At 42.6% G+C, this 13899-nt stretch overlaps 2 long non-coding RNA genes across 2 annotated transcripts; one reads left to right on the forward strand and one right to left on the reverse strand.

Moving 5' to 3' along the window:
* The first annotated feature begins 7172 nt into the window (after positions 1-7172).
* LOC119027357 lies at positions 7173-9826 on the forward strand. Its single transcript, XR_005077359.1, has 3 exons — positions 7173-8833; positions 9028-9125; positions 9380-9826. It is a non-coding gene; the product is annotated as an uncharacterized LOC119027357 (long non-coding RNA).
* Positions 9581-10956, reverse strand: LOC119027358. The gene is made up of 3 exons (XR_005077360.1): positions 10826-10956; positions 9990-10301; positions 9581-9701 (listed from the first exon to the last, which is right to left on the reverse strand). It is a non-coding gene; the product is annotated as an uncharacterized LOC119027358 (long non-coding RNA).
* Between the last annotated feature and the right edge of the window lie 2943 nt (positions 10957-13899).

Below are 13899 nucleotides of genomic sequence, written 5' to 3' on the forward strand. Positions count from 1 at the left end.
CCGGCTTTTGGTCTCATACTTATCACATGTCAGATTCTGCTTGTTCATACTTAGCTGGGCTGAGTGTGTGTTTACAGTATGGGCCACTGGCTCTGAGCTACCTGGAGAACAGTTAACTGGTTTCACTTCTGTGATTTCCCCCAATGTGCCTAGCACAGTTCTCTTTGTGAGGTAAATATCATGCTTAGTTGGGTTCTGTATAGGGATTTTAACAACTTTTGTGGACCCATGTGGAACATTAACGATGGCTGGGAACAGCTCTAATCCCTCAGGACAGTTACTTACTAAACTGGGTTGAAAGAGCATTACCCCACCTCTTGGCCACTCCCTAATCCTATACTTCGCCTCAGCAATCTGCCCCGCTGGAATAGTGAAACCTGTCTTCCCCATTCTCACACTACACTCACGTGCTGTCTCCTCTGAGGTCTGGAGAGCGGACACTAGGGCTTCCACTGTACTGTCACTAACACTTAACGCTTCTTTCAGTAAAGCAGAAATGTCAGCTTCACCTCTCTGTTCTTTCTTTGTTTTGAGTATCTCAGCTATGACATTACTGCCTAAGAGAGGACAGTTAAGACAGCTCTGACTGATTAGTATTGGTACTTGAATGGTGACATGTCCGTAGTTCTCACTACAGACCTGAAGTTCAACATCTGCCCATCCATCAAAGGGAACGTTTGTGCCATTGGCTGCTGAAATCTCTAAGGGCTGGTCAAAAAGAAGGGATTCCAGTGGCTGGATTGGGACGTTGGGAAGTGTTTCTCTCATCCAAGCACTTCCCACCATGGTCACTTGAGCTCCTGAGTCAAGCAGCATCTGAAGAGGAACACCATTAATAGCACATGAGACCATACATCGTTTTCCTATGAGATGTGCTAGACGTCTTCTTGGTGATGACTGGGACTGTGTGCTTGTTTTTACAGGGCTGGTTGATTCAGAGTTCCGGGCTTGTGCTGGGGGCTGCTCAGCTGTCGCGGCCACTGGCTGCCCCTCTCCAGTGACCTCGTCGCGTTTCCCGACACCTTTCTCTGCAGGCAGCCGATTGCACGATGTCCAGCTTGTCCACAAACAAAACAGTGAGGGCAACTCATCTTGTGCTGCTGTACACAGTCACTGCATCTGCCCCTTGCCTCAGTGTTTGGTGCCTGGGGACAAGTGGCTGGTGAATGCTGGTCCCCAGGTGTCACACTTTCAGTAGGTTTCACCACTTGAGCCAGATGTTTAGTGAGCGAGGACACTTGTGCAGTCAGTTCTTCAATCGCAGCACGATTAGCCTGTAACTCAGTGTCAACTTTAGCTTCCCTGCCAGAGTCTCTGTTAGTAACTTGAGTTGTATTTACAGTCACTGGTCGGGTCTTAGCTCCTGTGCCAAGTCGTCTTAGTCTTTCTGCCTCCTCACTGGTAGACTTAGTGATTTGGTCTAAGAGAAAGTCATCACTGATCTGCATGTCTGTGAGAAGTGGTTTAAGATCCTGTCGAACATGGTTATTTTTCTCATTTAACCCTTGGTACAATGTGTGGAGAAAAGTACCTTGGATCAGCCTCTTATCATAGCTAAACTCTGTACCAGGCTGTTGTGACTCAAATAACACACGCTGCTTTAAACCCAAGATTCGGTACAAAAACTGCTGTGGACTCTCTTTGTCTTGCTGTTTAGCATTACTTAGCTCTTGAAAAAGCTCAGTGCTGCTTTTGTCCCTAATGTGTGCGCGGAGAAACCGTTTGAGCTCATCCACAGTTAAGTCACCTTTGTTTGTTAACATCTCTTTGAATGTACCAGGCTTTGTGATCTTAAGCACAGTGCGAATGACCTCAGACTCAGTGAAACCCTCTTGCAAACCCTCATCTATTTGCTTACAAAGGCTACTATATGAAATGTCAGAACCAACATCAGAAATTTGTCCACCATGTAGTTTAAACTCTCTACGTGGAAGCAGAGCTGCAACATCATTAAACCTCATTACCTGGTCTCCCATACTAGAAGACAGACTCACCCTACCAAGGTGGCTAACGCCAGCACCCACTGTAAGTGATTTGGTCCGTCCTGAAGCGGCGAGGTGTCTAGCTGGTCTGCCACTGTCTCTTCCCTCAGGTGATGGTGAGGTGTACCGGTCACTGTCCTCTGTAGACAGGTTAACATGTGCATTCGGGTCTGCTGATGGAAGAGGTGGTGCCTGAATGTCTGTGTTCATGTGTGATGTATGTATGGAAATGTCTGTGGCTGTTGTAGGTGGATGATCATCTCGGTGATCCTGGTCTGGACCCGCTGGAATAGAGCATCCATGTCGGTGGGCCGTGGAATCTCCCGTCTCGAAGGGTGTGGCCTGGCTAATGCCAGCTGCTTCGTTGTCTGTGGCCAGTAGGTCGCTCAGCATGTCATCAAGGAGGAGTAGTTGAGCCAAGCCTTCATCCTCCAGGAGCCTCAACTTCTCACTTCTTACGTAGTCAACAATCAGGTCATACAGTTCTGGTTCACTCAGGTCATCAGCATTGTGAATCTCGCTGGCATCCTCAATCGAACTCACAATGGTGAGTAGCTGACCTGCACTCAAATCAGAAAGTCTCTTCTGGATCTTGACGACCAGCGCTCGCCGTGGGGTGACAGTGGCCATGACGACGTCACACAGGTGGCCTCTGCTCTCTGGATGACGCACTGGATTGCAGCCTTCCCTGAAGCTTTGGACACTGGAACGTTATCTTAGGACCCACTTCACCAGGCAACGACGCTGTGATAATCCCGGACGAGCCCCCAATTATTACCGGCACCAGGCCTAGGGGAAACCTGGACCGGCAGTAAGCGGTGCACAGAGTAGAGAGCACTGTGCAGCCAGGGTGTGGATACTGTGGATCATTAAGGAGAGGACCAAAATTAGCGTCTCGCCCATGCTGGAGCCATTTATTTCTGAGCACAAAGATTCAATCTCATTTACATTATAACTAAATCTGAAAAATTAAAATAACATTAATATCAAAACGTTTCATAAACTCATTCACACATAAAGCTAACCACTGACAATTTATAACATAAAATATTAAACCCAAAGGAAAGGAAATGCACATAAATTCAACATAAAGTACACACAATTACATTAAAACTATATTAACAAATGATCTAGGAAACCTCTAGACACACATCACACATCACGTTCTCCCCGCCTTTGCACACAGAAATATGGCGCGACCACATTTACAAAACAAGTCTAAACACAACATATCTCATAGCTTAACCCACTTACCATTGGCTAGTTACCATGTTTACAACCATATCAACACATTTCTGTACAGTATGAAAATATAACGATTACAAAAGCTCATGAAAATTCATGAAAACTCTCTTTAAGCATACAAAACAAACGTCTCAACATGGCGCCACTGACTGAGGCGATTCATTACAAAATACTGGTCGCTCGTGAAACACACACACATCTCAAACTCATCCGAAAATCTCATAACTCTTACTACTGCATTTGTGCCTAACTCTGACACCAATTTAAACACAGAAAAACAAGTTTTTACTTTACCTGTGGATCATTGAGGAGAAGACCAAAATTAGCGTCTCGCCCATGCCAGAGCCATTTATTTCTGAGCTGCGCATGAGCGGTGCGTCTCACTTTACGCTCCCCAATGAACCCACAGTGGAACTACAGCACCATCTATTGGCGTATTAGTGCGCGACTGTTGGTGGAAACTGTACAAATAAATGATTAGGATAGTTCACAAATTAACAAAAAATGGGGGGGTGTCTGTTTATATTAAAACTTTGTATATGGCATTCCCAACCCACTACACATAGTAAATTCCCAAGCTAAGTATTGTCAAGTTTTATTTTCGGAATTTGTTCTCTTTGGTTGTTTGATCCTTTTGTTTCTAACGTTTGTGGTTAGAGTTTTGATTTTCAGTTTAGGACTTTCATAGCCGTTTGTTTTCCTCCGCGTGGAGCGTCTTTTGTTGTACCTTTTATTATTGAGAGTAGATATTTTTCATAGCCTGAGAGCTGTCCTCTTCGGAGAAGTTTTTAAACTGTACAAATAAATGATTAGGATAGTTCACAAATTAACAAAAAATGGGGGGGTGTCTGTTTATATTAAAACTTTGTATATGGCATTCCCAACCCACTACACATAGTAAATTCCCAAGCTAAGTATTGTCAAGTTTTATTTTCGGAATTTGTTCTCTTTGGTTGTTTGATCCTTTTGTTTCTAACGTTTGTGGTTAGAGTTTTGATTTTCAGTTTAGGACTTTCATAGCCGTTTGTTTTCCTCCGCGTGGAGCGTCTTTTGTTGTACCTTTTATTATTGAGAGTAGATATTTTTCATAGCCTGAGAGCTGTCCTCTTCGGAGAAGTTTTTGTTTTCTATTTAAAGTTTTATAGCCTTGAAATTAAGAACAGTGTAGATTCCTCCTTTGGGAGCGCTTTTCGTTTTATGTGTTATTTGTCTTGTTCGTCTTGTCTGTCTCCATAGAACTTTTCATAGCCATTGATTTGTCATTCATTCTAAAGAGCTACAAATCAGTAAAATAAAACCTGTCTTTACATCATCATTTCTGCATCTGAGTCCTCTCTCCTTGTCTGAGCGTGACAGTATACTTCTGCCAGACATGGACTCAGCAGAAGCCGAGCGACTGTCAGAGGTTCTGCGAACACAGGAAGCTCGTCTGACCAGGCAAGAGGAGTTCCAGACCACCATGGCTGCCAACATGGGTCAACTCTTCTCCCAGCTACAAGAGCTTCTGGGTCAACTTTGCCGACCAAGCCCTGCAACACCGCCTCCGTCTATCCCCGCCCCCCCGGAAGCAAGTACATTCGTTTTATGTGTTATTTGTCTTGTTCGTCTTGTCTGTCTCCATAGAACTTTTCATAGCCATTGATTTGTCATTCATTCTAAAGAGCTACAAATCAGTAAAATAAAACCTGTCTTTACATCATCATTTCTGCATCTGAGTCCTCTCTCCTTGTCTGAGCGTGACAAAAGCCTGTGGTTTTTTTGCTACAAACACAGCTGGAAATTATCCTGAGGTCTCCTCAAAAATATCAAGTGTTTTCCAACAAATGTCAAAATGTTCCACCCTCATTCACACTGCTTCTGGAGAGTGGGGTTCACATCCCATTTCAGATGAATAATCAACAGTGATTTTTTACATGTGTAAAGTAAGTTAGTTAATGTACATTAATGACACGACAAATACCTCAAAGTCATTGATGTTACAAGACTGGATGTACTTATTTGTAGTTACCGGACTTCACAACTGTTATGTTGTATTTTGTACTCCCCCTCCCCCCATTTGTTTCTCCTTTTTCTTGCTGTCTGGCTTTCTGTCTCTCTTCTCTAGGCTTTTCTTGTAAGATGTCATTAATTACAGAAAATGAATAGGAAGAGAGCAGCTACAAATGCTGTTTTACGACCAGTGATAAATCTTTGGTTTCTGCTTTAGGGCTGCAATGCACAAGTATTATTCAAATGTATTCATTCTCACATTCTTCTCCCTGCCCTGCTTTATTAGTGTGCCAGCTTCTGCTTTTGATAGTTACCTTCAACTATAACAAAAAAACAGGAGCCTTATAGGTAGACCTTGGCTTCAGATAGTGGTGGACTTACATACAGTAGGGGGCCCCCTCAAATTGCAAGTCCAGCCTTAATATCTGAGTTACCTGACAGAAAACATGTGAAAAATACCTGTCAATTTCATGCGTAGCACCTCCACTGAGGTTCCAAGCAAACCAAGGCGATACATACGCCTGCTGATTAGTCAGATCTGGTCTCTACCGATTGGCCAGATAGGGGGTCTCTTTTATAAAACTGTGCGTAGGATTGATGTCAAAAGGTGGCATATGCACGAAACACAGAAAGTGCTTATGCACAAAAATATCCTGATTTATAAAACAGCGCGCATGCACGTCCCACTCCGATTTCCCTCTATAAATCACAATCCACTCTAAATGTGGCGCACCTGTTTGCATGTCATACCATGCCCATATTTGCCTATGAATATTCAGATAAACGCCCCTAATTAATATTGATTCATGACTGAAACCTTGTCAAAAGCTGAGGGAAAGGCTAAGAAGCGCAATTGTGTGTGGAAGGCTATTTATTTGGTGGACACAGTGTTGGTGTCACCAATGCCAAAAAGGCTCCAGTATGGGCATAGAATACTGCCATAAATCATGCACGCGCATTGAGACTCTCGCGCGCAATAAAACATTTGCACGCACAAATCAAACATCCGCACATGCATTTTTTTTCCCCAAGCGATTTTCCAAGCACTTGCAAGCTATTTTTTATCCTGCATCTCTGCCCCCTGGAGCGATATTGTGGCCTGCCAGGAGAAAAACAGCACAAGCGTGCGCAGAGTCCGCTCGCAATACTTTCCCCTGCTGGCGTGAGTGCAGACTGCTCACTTGCAAAAGCCTCCTCCCCCTGCTTGTGCTCAAGTGATTTTTTTTTAGTGGGTGGTTTTTGTCAGTAAGGGGGCGGGCCGGGGGCATGCCAATCGCCATTGTATCCCTGAATATAATTGGTTGTCTGAGTACTGTTTTTTCTTTCCTCCATTATTGACATTAATCTGATAAAATGCTGATCATTTTTTGTAACTTGGACCCTGTTGCACACAGACATTTTTTATTTTGGTAGAACTGTTTTGTTCATATTCTCGATCTAGGCTACTTCTTTCTCCCCTGAGATTATAAACATAATATTAAAAAAATGAGAAAAATAAAACAATAAATGTAATAATAATAATAATTATTATTAATCAAAATTAACGTTACCTCCTTGCAGTTGGCCATGGTTACTGACGGAACAGGCAGAACAGGAACAACTGTCAGGTGCATAACACCACCTGCTGTACGACAGTCTCATCATTTTACATTATTTTTTATTCTGCACATCAATCTTGTGTCTCTTAAAAAGAGTGTCCATGGCCATCTTTGCCTAACTCGTCTTTTGTTCTGTAGACCTGTAGTAGGCTAATCGTTGCCCTATCGTTGCCCCATTTACTGCATGAACTGTATGTTTTTCCCCTGATTGGGCTAACAACATATATGAAATCTCAGTGCCTGGTCCTGTTTTAAAGGGGACATATTATGCAAAACCCACTTTTTCCTTGCTTTACTACGTATAATTGCATATCCGGAGTGCCTCCTGACCCCTTAAGAGTGATTTAGGACCTCTACGTCAATGTTTTGTAAACAGGCGGAGTCAGGAAATGTGTCTCTAAGAGAGCCATTTGGATTTCACCCGCACACTTACGTAAGAGTGCGGGTGATTTGAATGCTCCAGCCCTCACGCTGGATATCTCCTCCCATATTACTCCGGCTACCTGAAGGAGGATCCGCCATTTTCTCGCTTCACTTGTATGCCACAGTCTGACCGCAACCATGTGCAACCTGAAAGCCAAGCACTCCTGCTCTGTCGTCGGATGCACGGACACTCATGTTTCCCTACATTGCCTTCCTACCAAAGAGGATATCAGAGCGAAGTGGCTAAATTTTATTTTTCAGGGAAACGTCCCAGCTTCACTGAGCAAAAGCGTTGTTGTCTGTGCCAATCACTTCACACCGGACTGTTTCAGCAACCAGGGTCAGTATCAGGCTGGACTGGCAACGAGATTGTTCCTCAAAGATGGATCAATACCCACTGTCCGTGTCAACGCCACAGAAGAAGAAACTAAGTATTTTTAAAAACAGTGTTGTTTGTGTTACTTTGGCTGTTTAGCACATGAGCTAACGCTAACGGGTGATGTAAATATGAGGCTGAGCTAACATTACAACAGTGGGCTTACTGGTCTTAGGATTCACGGTAATGTTAATGTTGCCTAACCTTAATTTGTCATATCAGCACTCATGACAGTGAACTGAGAAATTGAATTGGGATATTGAGATTTGATCGCTTCTAAACGGCCGGTGATCCACTAAGATGTTGTCCGCGGACGACTTCTCAGTTGCTACAGCTACTGTTCCGTCATGAACACGCATGGGAAACCGTCTCCTCCACATGCTCACAGCCGATCAGACGGTGTGAAATTGTCCCAGTTGTCCGCGGACGACGAGCTAGCTAGCGCTACTCGGCCGTGAACAGCGCTAGCTAGCCATCGTCATGTTCACGGCCGAACAGCGCTAGCTAGCTCATCGTCCGCGGACAACTTCTCAGTTACTACAGCTACCGTTTCGACATGAACACGCATGGGAAACCGTCTCCTCCACATGCTCACAGCTGATCAGACGGTGTGAAATTGTCTCAGTTGTTCGCGGACGGAGAGCTAATGTTCCGCTGTGAACACGCAGAGAGGACGGTATGAAATGCTCTGTTATTCACGGCCAGTGAGCTACCTTACGTCAATTAGCATGTTATGCTAAAGGCTAAAGGACAGTGTGTTAGATGCCCAGGAGCACCTTGGCAGACGAACGACTTATTTTGTGTTGATATACACGTATATACTACGTGTGTAGTGTTAGCTGCTGGTACGAGAGACCCGATCTGACAGTACCAAAACTTTATCTGCAGTCAAGCAATCATTACTTTGCTTTGGAGCCTGAGACAGGGGTTACCTGTCTGCTGTGCTACGATTAACATTAGTTATATGAAGGCATGGACACAATATGTATTGCTCACTTACTAAATCTAATGTGAAATGAGGAATTTGCATGGGTTTGCTCGGATTATGATTTGCCAGAATTTGCCTTATCAAATGGATTGTTTTAATCATCATTCTGTCATCACATCTGTACAGCAGTCTGTAGTGCATCATGTTGCCTGCCAGACAGACCAACCAGTGAAATGCACTGTTGGCACACAGCTTTCCATGAGAACTCTCTGGTCTCACTTCAGAAGCACAGGTTTGTTGAACGAAAGCATATGATGTAATGTTAGTCACTATGTTACTCTAATATGTAATTTTGTTTTACTGTTATGAATATGGATTGGTGGACAGCTGATTTTAGTTTGGTGTGTATACTATGATTTTTAAAGTACTGTTTTTCCACCCTACCTGACTGCCCTGCATTACAATGAAAATACTGACTGACCACAGGCAACATCTACAGGCGGAGAGCTGCTGTACAGTCAACTTCCCCAAATCTAAGCATGGAGAATGAACTGCAAAGCCTGTGAATGCAGAGCCAACATTCCGTAAGTTTTACAATCTTTTATTTGAACCCCACAAATAAAAAAATAAAGATGGACATACAGGCAATAACACAAACGTTTGAAAATAAACACAAATAAAATCTGAATTATTTTTTTGATGGTTTTCAAAATAATAAATAAGGAGAACGTATAAATTAGGAGAAATACGAAGAGACACTTGACAACACTGCAGCACAAGGCTTTTTGGTTCTAGTGCATTTTCTTGTAAACATTAATTTTTGTTTATTGCACTGCAGACTACGTTGATGCACTGTTGGACCTGATCTTCAAGAAGGTTTTCCAGGACCCTGGCCCATATGTGAACGAGGTGCTGAAACTTACAATCCCTGAAGACCTCTCGGCTCAGTATGAAAGACCCAACAAGCTGGACGTTATAGCCAGTTACGTGCCAAGGTTCAATCAAGGACAGGACTGAATCTAACATACTGTCCTTCAGCGTCGGGGAACTCTGCATGAATCCTCAGCACCACACAAGCAGGCAGCACAGCTCTCACTCTTCGCCCCAGAAAGCACCAGCACCAGCTTACAAAGCCTCTGTAGGCTAGGTATCTATATTTGCTGGACACAATTCAGTAGAAAATCAGCACTGAATGTTCACATCCATGGCAAGTTTAACTGTTCCACTTTAGATATTTATTTTGTATGTCTACAATTGTTTCTTGTAATAAAACATCTCTCCCAACTGTTCTGTGTGTTTTCATTGTTTGATATGTAGTTTTCATGTTACCAAGTAAAAGATAGTAAAGATAAACTATAAGCAATGTAAGACAGAGGAAGCAGTTATGTACTTCATAACACTTTTGCAATAAATTAATAATATTTATGGGACTAAAAAGCTTACTACACTATTCTCAGACATAAAGGTCCGTAGTCTGCCCGATAAATGTTCAGTGCATTCTTCAGTGAAAACACATTCAGGCAGACAGGCTCTAGGCCAGGATGGTCCAGCATGCATGATGGTTGCTCAGGAAGCTGCTGTAACTTAGTCTTCGTGTAACCTAGAAGTTATGAAAGGTAAGTGAGTGACAATGGATTAAAGAAAAGAGACTGCAAAATAACAACCTTGTTTGCCCAGTGTTCACACTTACCTGTGGTATTTCCATACAGCAGATATTCTCGGGCTCTGTAGGCACTTGTTCACAACTGCCACAGGAACACCTGTTTTTAAGCAGAATGTATATCATTAATTGGAAACTACATAGCCAATCAATCACATTGCATTGTTTCTTTTGTAATATTTAAAGTTTATAAACTGTTGGAACCGGTTCAAAAACAATAGTGCTGGTAGAGAGGTGACGGGAGGCAACTGTGGCTTATTGAAAACTACTGTTGTTAGACATTGCTAGCTAATTACAGGTCGTCCCTGCAAATAAGAGCAGGTTCTCAATTGACTTACCTGGCCACATAAAGGTAAATAATAATACGGGGTTACGCTTTTCTCTTGTAACAGCAATTGCTAAATTGCATCCGCGTTACTGCAACTGCAGAGCAGTCAACGCCAGTCGAGGTTTGGCTAAGCTTTGTTATGTAAACACTCAGGGCAGGAGAAGGGGGTTGTGATCTGTAACAGCGCGGGGCAGACGGCTACTAAGCACGTAAAACTTTCATTTGTCTGTGCAGTAACAAGTAATGTCGAGGTAAAAAAAAAAAAAAAAGAAAGAAAAGAAAAGTAAACTACTAACCACTGAGAAACATCCATGTTCATTCTTGGCTGCTGAACTTCTTCTGGAGCCTCTTGTTGTTCTGGGTCGGACTCCGGCTCGAACATGTACGGTTGCACTCCAGTTTGTTGTCCGGCGGCCATTTCTTCCGGTAACTCAGCCGTTGCCATGGTCACACAATGCTGCCCTCACGTCTTCCGCAGGCAGGGAGAGGTGGGCGGCGCAAATACATCTTTGGGCGGTGCACGTAGTAGCTCATTAGCATTTAAAGGGAGAGGCACTGAAACCAGCCGCCTGGAGGAGGGCTGTGAAACTGGTGTTTCAAGAACCTTGCTGTGCTCAATCCTTAAGTTTTTCGACCAAAGCATGTTACTAACATTCCATTTAGACATCAGGGAACCGTGTCAGGAAGCAGAAATGAGCATAATATGTCACCTTTAATGCATGAAGGAGTAGTTTATTTGCCGTCACTTCTCCCATCCTCTTTAATGCTAAGAGAATTGCAATTTGGTAAGCAGCATAGACTCAAATACTGATCCCAGTATGCGACGCTGTCTCCTGCTGGACCAGGTCTGGATACAAGTTGGAGTAAATAAAAGCCGGCCTCAATTAGAAGCCGGGTCTGTTTCGAGGTTATTAATGTTTTCGATCCAAATCGCTGCCTGGCTGCATGTTCTTAATGAAATGCTGATTTATGTTTGAAAACATGTCGCTGTGTTTGCCGACAGCACTCGCTGCCTGTTCAAATCTTTTTTCTTCTTAACCCAGCACATCTGGACAGAGTTGTTCGAGCCTGGCCATTGAGAGCAACAACAGACAAGACAGACAGACAGTGTTGCCTCAGTTACCTTGAAAAAGAAATCTGATTACTGATTACTCCTTTAAACACATTTGAAGCTTGATATTACTTTGTCGCCATCATAGAGTGGACAACAACCTTAATATTATCATCTTTAGCTGACAAACTGGTATGATCTGCAATGTTATGTTGGGGGTAATTTCGTGAGGCCAGCGCATCCTCCCCCCTCCTGCAACACAGTCTTTTTTGAATGGGGTTCAGCGGATTTTTTTGAAAATTGGGCTGTTAAAGATGCAATTTCAACGTAGTTTGTGAAGGAAAGGCGGGCCAATCATTGAGGTCTTCATTGTCATATTTTAATCACAAATAAATCAAATGTTCCCTCACTAGGCCCACTGAGTAATTTTTACGTTAAAGATATTATAGCCTGTAATAAGACTTATGTGCATAGGCTATTAGAGCAGGTAGAACATTCTCAAGTATAATTTCTTGGCTTCATTGTCTGTCTACATTAGGCCTACAGGAGGCTTTGCATATATACAGCTGGCTCAGCTGCCCGGAGCGCGGAATAATAATTAGTAGCAGAGTCCAAGTGAAGGTTTGCCAGCACGTTTTCAAATGTATATGTGCAATAACTTTGACTGTATTTTTATTTATGATTTATAGTTTATATAAAGTACAAATAAGACAAAGAAAACATATGTTTTACCCATTTCAGCCATAAGCGGTCATATTGACCGCATATGATTTAGTGGGATTTCATTGTTACAGTTTTAGTGCTTATTTGTGAATTCACTTGTAAGTTAATTATTGTATAGTTGCATTATATAGCCTGGTTGGCACCATGGGCAAACACAAACTGGAGTTCCCACCTCCGTGAAACAGCAAGCGGAGCTTTTCAAGGTGCTGAAGTGACGCGAGGATGTTCCTGACCAGATGGCGATGGCGCAATCCGTCAAAGGCTGTACCCAAAGATGGCCACTGTCTTCTATAACATCCTCAACTTGTTTGGGATCAATGCCCGCATCTTATTCAAGGAGCACCGGCAGCAGGAAACCCCGGAGGAAAGTCCTGCAACAGCTGGCAGAGGAGCTGAAGGCAGAAAGGGGCCGCGGAAGTCGGCACAAGGTGGGCAGCAGCGGAAGCAACCACCGCAAAAGCAACAGACACGGAGGCAGTGCCGGTCAGAAGGAGCTGCAAACTGAACCCAATGTCGGACACTTGAAATGCCACATGCCCGTATGTGGTAACTGTGGGAGGAGAGCGGAGGTAATCTACTTTTTCGATTTTTTAATATATATTTTATATATTATATATGAATTAAATAAATAAAATGTTTCATAATCAAATAAGTTATTTTAATTGATAATTTAGTTTTCCCTATTAAAATATTGTGTAAATATATGCAATAATTATGATTTACTATGTGCGATGATATGACTATTGATAAATGTATAATTAAAATTGTTAAAATTTACATTTTGTTGTTATTTCGTTTTTTTTTTTTTTTTTTAAATATAATGACACAATGAATGCATTCATCACTCAACTGGGTATTTACATGAGAGATTACAGAGTTTAAAATCCAGTGGTCCAAATGACGCTTACGGCGGTTCAAATGTTGGAATTCTGGCCCTTCTGAGTCCTGACACTTTGGTCTAATCAGAAACATATAATTTGACTGGATCTAACCCTAAGGTTGTGGAAAGTGCACTGTTATGCCCTAACCAAGATATCAATCATTAAGATTTTTTTTTCTTTCAAGGCACAGAGATCTGGGGCTATTCCCAAAACATCCCCAGGTCTAATGACGCTCCTGGGCTTATATGCTGCTCTCATATCAAGAGTTGCTGACGCCTATTATCAACTACAGGCTATCTATCTTTATTATTATTATCATTATTACATTTATTATTTTATTTTTCTCATTTTTTTTAATATTACGTTTATAAATTTCAGGGAGAAAGAAGTAGCCTAGATCGAGAATATGAACAAAACAGTTGTACCAAAATAAAAAATGTCTGTGTACAACAGGGGCCAAGCATTTTATCAGATTAATGTCAATGATGGAGGAAAGAAAAGACAGCACTCAGGCAAACATACTGAAGGTCATTGTTCTGTGTGACATTTTGCAAACATTCAAGTCAAGACACCAAACCACAATATATGTCATTCAGGCATTCAGGGCTGCGTGGTTTGTCCCGTTTGTCCTAGTGGTGTTGCCGTACCCTGCTGTCCGATTGGTGAATGTGCTCAACCAATTATATTTGGGATACAATGGTGATTGGCATGCCCC

This window comes from Acanthopagrus latus, chromosome 10 (genome assembly GCF_904848185.1).
Source record: "Acanthopagrus latus isolate v.2019 chromosome 10, fAcaLat1.1, whole genome shotgun sequence".
Classification (NCBI taxonomy): Eukaryota; Metazoa; Chordata; class Actinopteri; order Spariformes; family Sparidae; genus Acanthopagrus; species Acanthopagrus latus.